Source organism: Berghia stephanieae, chromosome 6, assembly GCF_034508935.2.
Source record: "Berghia stephanieae isolate SIO BIC M18660-M18661 chromosome 6, UCSD_Bste_1.3, whole genome shotgun sequence".
NCBI lineage: Eukaryota > Metazoa > Mollusca > Gastropoda > Nudibranchia > Aeolidiidae > Berghia > Berghia stephanieae.
In genome coordinates, this window is record NC_088365.1 from 57,968,038 (window position 1) to 57,977,297 (window position 9,260).

The window sequence follows — 9,260 nt, forward strand, 5'->3', positions numbered from 1 at the left end:
AACGCGAATGCCCTAAGACGATGTGGACTTTTTTTCAGGTCTGATGGCCGAATGCAATTAGGGCTTTGTGTGTTGTAATGGGTAATATCTTGCGTAGTTTTGAGAGTATTTCCATTACAACAATGAGCCCATAACAGATTGGGTTATCAGACCTGTGAATGAGTACACGTCGACTCCAGATCATATTTTATAAATCTACATTTATTCTATAAGACTTAAAATATAATACAAACTAAAGTTAAGATTATATATTGAATAAATTATTATACAGTAATGGTTATTGTACACAATCAAATTAGATGAGAATGTCTACCTCATTATAGAAGTATTTAATACGACATTTGTGTCCCGCCTTGCCCGTTTGGTATTATGTCGGTCTGATCTAGATGAAAAAAAAAAAGTTTGAAATCGTAAAAATAATCAGTTTTAGAAAATTTAATGATTCTTTTTGAGGTTATCTACTCGATAACGACCTTTAAAAAACACATTTGTCACTTTGGTATTTAAAAAAAAATGGAGCTGTCAACTAATTCACATGTCTTTGTCCTTGTCCTCTCGCGTACGATGGTTGTGTTCCGTGATGCAGACAACGAGTTACAGCGGATGCCCATGCGCGTATTCTTGTGAGGAATATAGCCATTAAATCGTTCAAATTATTGATGTGTAATGGTGGCACCCCTGACTGGTAATCAGGCGATAGGTCTGAAGTTCGATCCCCAGTCGAGACATGCTAATTATTAGCGGATGTTTTTTTTTTTTTTCGTATTTTTCTTTCTGATTCACACACGTCTTTTTCAGATTTTAAAAACTCAACTCAACTCAATCCTCTCTGCGCCATTGGGTGCTTGAGGCAACAACAAGAGATGGCAAATGTTGTCGTTCTTTCGCTGCAGGCTCAGGCCCTCGGAATTTTAGCTCTCGCTCTCTCTCTCTCTCTCTCTCTCTCTCTCTCTCTCTCTCTCTCTCTGTGTGTGTGTGTGCAGTTCCTATCCGGGTTTCTTTAGATTTGCCTCGGTTCCTTTTTCCTTTTATTTACTAAGTTAAGAATCTAATTTTCATCATCAGGGGATCACAACGACATAATACCGTTTAGAGACGATTGATCACATTTGACAAGATCAGCATTCTGAAAACGTTGAGGATCTAGCAGTGATTGAAAACATCATCAAGGAATTTACATAAATTGTTACATATTCTAGCCAGAAATAAAAACCCTAATTAAATGAAATGACACCGTGAGGAGTATAATATGCTTCGATGATGAAGTGAAATGAAAAACACATTTTAATATAATGGACGATGGAGCAGAGAGCCATCGCTAAAGATATTATTATTAATATATATTGATTTCAATTACATGAAACCGGGAGAGCATGGCATTTGCAATACATTGATGAGAAAGAAAAACGAGGAACTGTACATTCTTGCAATACAAACTCAACCTCGAAGCATCCAGCAGGTAAATGGTCTTGTGCGAATGTCTATGCTACCGGATTGGATAATAATATCACGTCTTACTCTCTCTCTCTCTCTCTCTCTCTCTCTCTCTCTCTCTCTCTCTCTCTCTCTCTCTCTCTCTCTCGTCTCTATCTCTTCCTCTTATTCTCCCCCCCCCCCCCCTCTCTCTCTTTCTCTCTCACTCTTTTGTCTCTATTTGTCTTTCTCCCGTCCCCCAGCTTTCATTCTTTTCTCCTCTCTGTATATTATTCTCTCTGTCTGTCTGTCTGTCTGTCTGTCTGTCTGTCTGTCTGTCTGTCTCTCTCTCTCTCTCTCTCTCTCTCTCTCTCTCTCTCTTTGTTTGTTTTCTTGTTCTCTCCCCCTCTCCTTCTCTCCCTCTGTCTCTCTCCTTCTCTTTCTTGCTTTCTCTCTCACTCGCTCTTTCTTCTCTCTCTCTCTCTCTCTCTCTCTCTCTCTCTCTCTCTCTCTCTATATATATATATATATATATATATATATATATATATATATATATATATATATATAAATATCTTTCTCTCATGCTTTTTCACTTTTCTTGTTATAACCCCCCCCCCCCCTCTCTCTCTCTCTCTCTGCCCTCTCTCCCCCCCCCCCCCCCGTGTTCCTCACACACACACACACACACACACACACACACACACACACAAGTCAGTGCATTATGGGGAATCTCAACTACTACATAAACAACATACAACATACACCAACAAGAGCAAAATAAATAATATAAAGCGAGCACGTCGTCGGCGTTGCTTTCATAGATCACAGTCATTGCCTGATGTCTGTACGGGCTTTATGAAGACCCCGGATAAGAATGGAAAAAAGATATAGCCAAAAAAAAAAAAAGGAATAAATGACTAAATAAATAAATAAAAAAATAAATTAGAGATATTGAAACATAAAGATGTAATAAATTTATTGATTAATGTAACTCACCGCTACAATATGGTACTTTGTTTGGATCATAGATTTGCGTATGTTATGTATATTTCACCAAGATTTGAGCATCTCCAATCTTACCTGGAGTGAGGCAAAGGTCTGTGCCAGAACAGAAGAAGATGAAAGAATGCTGTTGAGGCCCTATGCTCCGTCAGGAGCCAAGAGGCATAAGTCAAGTCATGTATATTTAAAGAATTACATATAGTTATTCAACTAACGAATGTTTGAGTGCTCAAATCGTAAATAATTAAAACCCTTTTGTTTTTTGGGGAAAATTCAACTTAACAATAACACGATATCAAGAAAATAAATAAATATACATATTAAATAAATAAATCAATTATCAGATTTCCCTTTAAGCTTTTGTGAAAAAAAAACCCGTATAATTTCAAGATGTTTTTGCTCACGCACGCGTTCGGTTTTTTACTAAAGATAAATTTTCATTCGTAAATTTAACAATGATCAAATTTCATTAAAATGTCCTTGTTTCATCCAAACATAACACCATGTTGAAGGGGTCAGTCACAAATCAACTCAGCACTCATTAAAAGCCACACAAATCTGAAAAAATTACATGCGCACACACACACACACACACATACACACACACACATACACCAAGATGTGACGAAAAAAGTTCTATGTCATTTTAGTGACTCCTGCTATTTACATAATTCTACATCATAGTTACGAGTATATTTACATGAAAAGAAAATCATACTTTTATACTTTGGTGATGAATAGAAGCAAATGTTTTCCCAATGGTAGAGGTAAACTTGGACAAATTGGTATCGGCGGTTATGGTTTTGAGGGCATAAATTAGTATACAGTTTTAATTGGTTAATTTAATTAAGGTGGGTAAAATCAACTTAAAAATTACATTAAAAACAAAACAGAGCAACATCATTCAAATAAAAGCATTCACACTTGCAGGCACATTATAAAAGGAGGAGATGAATTGGTTGAACAAAAATTGAACATAAATAATTTTAGAACAGTTGCGGTTCTGATGGTCAGACTTCTGACCGGTAATACAATGACTACCTACAGTTTTGCCAAACTCTAATAAAAAAAAACCCACCAAAACCCAAACCACACAAGATTTTGAAAATTTGGCCGAAAAAACGTGTCCTTCACATATCTTTCAATTGAAATTACCATCATCTTTGCAAAAACTCTCAAATTTAGGACTGCAAGAAGTCTCAGGTTTGAGAAACTTTTGACAAGATGAAGGTCATTTTAATCAATCGATATTTGAAGGAGGAATTTTTTTGCCAAAATTTGGAAACTCTTATTTCAGAGTTTGGCCTAGTTGAAGTTTTCTATAGCAATTAACTTCAATCAACATTGCCAGTTTGGTTGTTTTGATAGTGACACAATGGGCAATCAAGAAAGGGGATGAGTTGTCCTATTCATCTAAAACAGGTGGCGTCAAAGCCAGTACAGCAAAAGGTCGCGATTCGCAAAAACGTCTGAAATGTGAAATAAAAAAAAACACACCAAAGAAAAAAAAATCCCAACAAATTACAATTTTTTTTTATTATCAAGTTATTTTCAATTAAATTTCACATTTTAAATGTTAGAAATTTACCTCTTAAAATCGTAATATTCACAGGGGAAAACCAAATAGTCTTTAAAGAAATCATACAAATCTCTCCCCGCCCCCTCCCCCCCCCCCCCCTCCCCAAAAAAAAAAAAAAAAAAGAAGAACAAACCCGAAAAGAAAACAAACAAAAAATATTTTTTAAAAATAAAACAAAACATTTATGTAAACATCAGAGGGAATTGACTCCGTCAGAGATCAGCGATTTATTCAGACTTATTCAATCTGGCGGTCGGAGAGCTTATAGGTTTCCATAGGGAAAGAGGTAAAGGGCAAATTATAGCCATGATTAAAGAAAGAATATATTATATCTATGCAGCAAGATCAAGCAATTATATCAGTACCGACAATAATTGATAACAATTTTCTTTTGGGACAAAGCCAGAAAACAGCAGCAGAGAAAGAGAGAGTTGGTTATAATAGTGTTTGAGCCTCTTGTATATTTCGCCAAATGTTTCACGTAAATAATAAAAACGTTTTCAATCGACAAAGTTCATTTCTGCATACGTTTGTTTGCACTTTATTCGTGCCATATTATACATATCAGAAGCCGATTCTTTAATATTATGGTTTGTCTGCCTTTAAATCAGAATCTCACCTGGTTGTCCCGACAGCTGCTCAGTTGGTAGAGCAATCCCTTCACACGCAAAAGGACTGAGACCGATCCCGGGTGAAGTCGAGATTTTCCCCCGATCAATTCCCTTTGTCTATCCATTAGTGATTGGGTAGCTGGATCTGTTACATCTGACGGAAAATACTTAGCGATAGACTCGCGTCCTATCAAAAGGGTAGCAAGCAAATATTATTATCCCCTTCATGATATAGAAAAGGGTCTGAGGTTCGATCCCCAGTCGAGGTAGACTGATTTTTTGGGATGTTTTTTTCTTCTATTTTTCTTTCTTGCTTTGCCTGGCACCTTTCATACACACTTGTTCAGATCTTTATCTTGATAAGACTCCTTGAAGTTTCAGGTTTGAGTGGGTTTTTTTTTAAACAAGATAAGGGTCATTTCAATCGATCGATAAGTAAAGAACGAGTTTTCTGGCAATAAATGACAATAAATCAGAATCTTTGTTAGATAACGCTATTTCACGAATATTTTCTTCCATGTCTGTTATTACAGAATGGAGTATTCCCGATTCCATGTTTTTACCCATATAAAGCACGTTTGTTTATTAAGCCAATCTCTAATTTTGAACTTTGTCTCATTATTCTCATTCGGTGACTCCTCCAAGCCATATGACGAAGTTGGAATTCTTGTGGGGCATTTCTTGTAGATTTCTTTAATTTCAAACGCCTAATTTTGTTGTCATTAAATTTTACAAGACAATACTTATGTCACTTAGAATCATTTTGTTTTAAGCTTTCAATAATCTCATTTCTTTCTGATGAATTTGAAAAAAATAGATACATCCAACTTGTTTTCATCACAAACCAAAATCCATGGTTCAAAGTACGACAGTGCTAACATCAAATAACCTAAAACGACATGTGTTTACCATGTATTTGTTTATCTAATCTGATCAAAGGTCGCTAAAAGCTTCCTCCCCCTTTATGCCACTGCTTATCGTTAAGTCAACTGCTGGGACTGTCACCACGTTACAACCCAATCATCTCTACACTTATACTTATAATTCTACGAGGATGGATATTATTATAAAACAAACTGCAGTGAAATGGCAAAAACATATTTTTTTTAAATTGGCCAGAAAACTTTCACTTTATTTTGTAATAAATAAAAAACGACACCCAAATTGTGAAGTAGTCACACACCCGAAACCGCTTTGAAGTCTTAGGTTCAAAACTTTTAAGAATTTGACACAATTTTAATTTCTCGTTATTTATATGAAGTAACCAAAATGAAAACAAGTGTTTGGTCATTTGTTAGTCTTGTCATCATCATAATATGTGTCTTAATGTTGTTGACTTTATGTATTACCCTCGACTCGAACTCTACCCAACAACGTTGTAATTTGAATGAATATCATACATACCACGATTAGATTATTAAGAGTGTGATAGTAACAAAGTCGCGTGAACTCTTGCTCAGGACAATAAATGGTACACAATCATTTCTCTTATTTGAAATTAAAGCATAGAGATGCATCAAAAAGGGGGAAAAATATCCATAATTTAGATTTGTATGTTTTCTGAACATTGAAAATGAAATCATAAATCCTTTTTCAAGTCCACAAAGGGCTGTGTCCCATAGACAATGCCTATAATTATATATTATTATTTCCTAATTACTGGCTTCGAAACTATGTTTGTGGTGAATGAATACGCAAAAGTAGCGTTTAAAAGTCAATATTTAGATATGCCAAAACCCAAAAAACTTCACTGTAAAATAAAGTTGCAACCCAAATATTAGCATTGCTGCAATTTGATTTTATAAATCTCAATGCCCATTTGAAAACCATAGAAATGCGCTATATATCATATCTCCCATTATTTTTACTTTTGTCAGTAAAAAGAGATAAAGTATGTGGTTTTAAAAAGTGAAATACGTCAAAATATTTTGACCTATTTCAGGCTGAAATTCCGTAAAATTAATTCTCCCCCTAGTCTGTGATACTTTAAGGTTAAATTAATCAAAATTTTACGAATATATTGACTATTTCCGTAATGAATGGACGACGGGCATTCAATAGGAATTTAATTCTAGAAATAAACGATAAATATTATCTATGCAGGTTTGTTTGTCATCTTGGGTTAGTCGGTGCTGGCCCATAAATTCTGGCCATGTTATCTATTTCTTCAGCTACTACCCCCCCCCCCACCCACCCCCAGCCATCCACACACCCGCCCTTGCCAATACTTGTCCATTTTCTTTATTCTTAAACTACATTCCTATCGTGTTAAATTTCTTCCAGCCCTTTATCAGAGATGAAAAAGGATTATTCTGCAACAAACTGTGGTTACGTTCTTTACTACTTCATGAAATTGAGCATCTTTTCATTAGAAACAAAATTTTGCCCCCTTTCTTCAGCCCTTCCACCATGCACAACTCGCATTACCGGTCGACCATTAATTTCTGTTTTCTTCATTCTTTAACTGCATTCCTATCGTGTTACCTTTCACCAAGTGTCCTAGCAGAGATGAAAAAGGATTAAAATGAAACAAACAAGAACGGGGGTCCGACCTCTTCAGTTTGTCTCCACATCAAAGCGATGTCATTATCTCGTATGATCAAAGTGCTTTATTGGTAATCCTTTTAATTGCATTGTTGATGGCAAAACTTATTTTCTTGGAATCCAAGCAATGCTGCCGTCCTCTGAACAAAGACCAATTATCTTTATTATTATTATTATTATTATTATTATTATTATTATTATTATTATTATTATTATTATTATTATTATTATTATTATTATTATTATTATTATGTTATTATTATTATTATTATTATTATTATTATTATTATTATTATTATTATTATTATTATTATTATTATTATTATTATTATTATTATTATTATTATAAAACTGGTCTTTCAAATATCAATCGATTAAAATGACCCTCGTCTTATCAAAATCTCTCAAGCTAGAGACTTTAATGACTCAGAGGGTTGAGTGTTTTTGACAAGATGAGGGTTGTTTTAATCAATCGATATTTAAAGGTCAAGTTTTCTGGCCAAAATATTTTTAATGTGTTTTTTTTTTTGTTAGATTAAAACAGAATGGTATTCGACGTATTCCAAATGTGTCCAACAATTGCAACTCGGTGACATGTTGGGGTAAATCGGGTATTGAAAATGTGACCTTACATGTCACTCTTGTATTTTATGGATAGAGAGAATGTTGGTTTAAGTCTAACTAGTACGAACAGGAACATTTTACTATTGGGAGTTCAAAAATAAAACTAACGCCCTTCGACGAAGACAGATAGTTCACGTAGTTCCAGGTTTGAGAGTTGTTTTTTGGTACCAATATGAGGGTTATTTAAATTGGTCGGTATTTGAAGGGCCAGATTTCTGGCAAGAATTTTCAATACAAGTTTTTCCAGAGTACGAGGGTTAAATGGTAAAAATTCAATTTTAAGCATCGGGGTTACCCCAATATAATACCATTTTGAGACGATGGGTCACAAATTGACTTCATTATCTCATTTATTCTATTCTGTTAGAATTGATATTATGTCCTATTTTGACAACAAATCAACAAAATTACATACAGTGTTCTAAAGTAATAAAGTATCGTTTTGAGGCATGGAATATGCCTTGCTGCAAAGCGTCTATTTGTCTATTTTATTTTTACTTTCAAGTTCTTTTTTTAAACCTCTAACGTCCCATTTTTTAATATTTTAATCTTATTCAGCTCCCGCAGTGATTTTAATGGACCATAATTTATTTGCACTCAAACTATTTATAATTATATAAGTTATATATGCCAACGTTCACTTTGTAGATACAGCAGTTTGACCGCCAATGCTATGTCAATAACAACTACTTAGAAACACTCACACATACAAGACACACACACACATACACACACATACACACACACCTACAAATAAATGAGTTTTACATATCTAATGACACTTGAATTGAAAAAAACAAACATATCCATTGGGGGAGAGGGAAAATGTTAAGTACATGCCATGGGCTAAAATGTTATAATAAAGATCAAAATTGAAAACAAAAACAGTCAATGATTATGAAGTAATAATGCATAATTTATGTAACAATTAATAATAAAATGTAAATATTCAAACATACATAAGTAGATACATGTAACGCTTTCAAAACACCAGCTAAATCTAATTTACAGTAAAATTTACATCGAGAAAAAGACGAAGAATTAATTTGTCAACAATGAATACATTGAGGATGCTAGGTTGTCCAACAACACGTGACAGATAGGGATGTCAGTTTGTTGTGATTTATCTATTCAAAATCAAGCAGTTATTCATAAATTTCAATCTCATTAAAAACCATCTCGTATTAAAAATAATATATGACCCATCACCTCAATCTGGTAACATGTCTCTATCGGATAATATGTATAGATAGAATGAAGTTGACGTCACTCGGGTTTTTGTTATTGTTTTTTTTTTTTTGCCATCCACGTGAGTAATTCTCACTTAACTGTATTATGTTTTATCCAGACTATAAAAGTTTATGGTTACACAGAGTTTTTTTTGTGTGTTGATCCATTATACGTCCGGATGGCAATGGTGTGAGTTTCTTAGCCAAGCGCATAATATCTATACAAAAATAAGATGAATGAAACACTACAGAAGA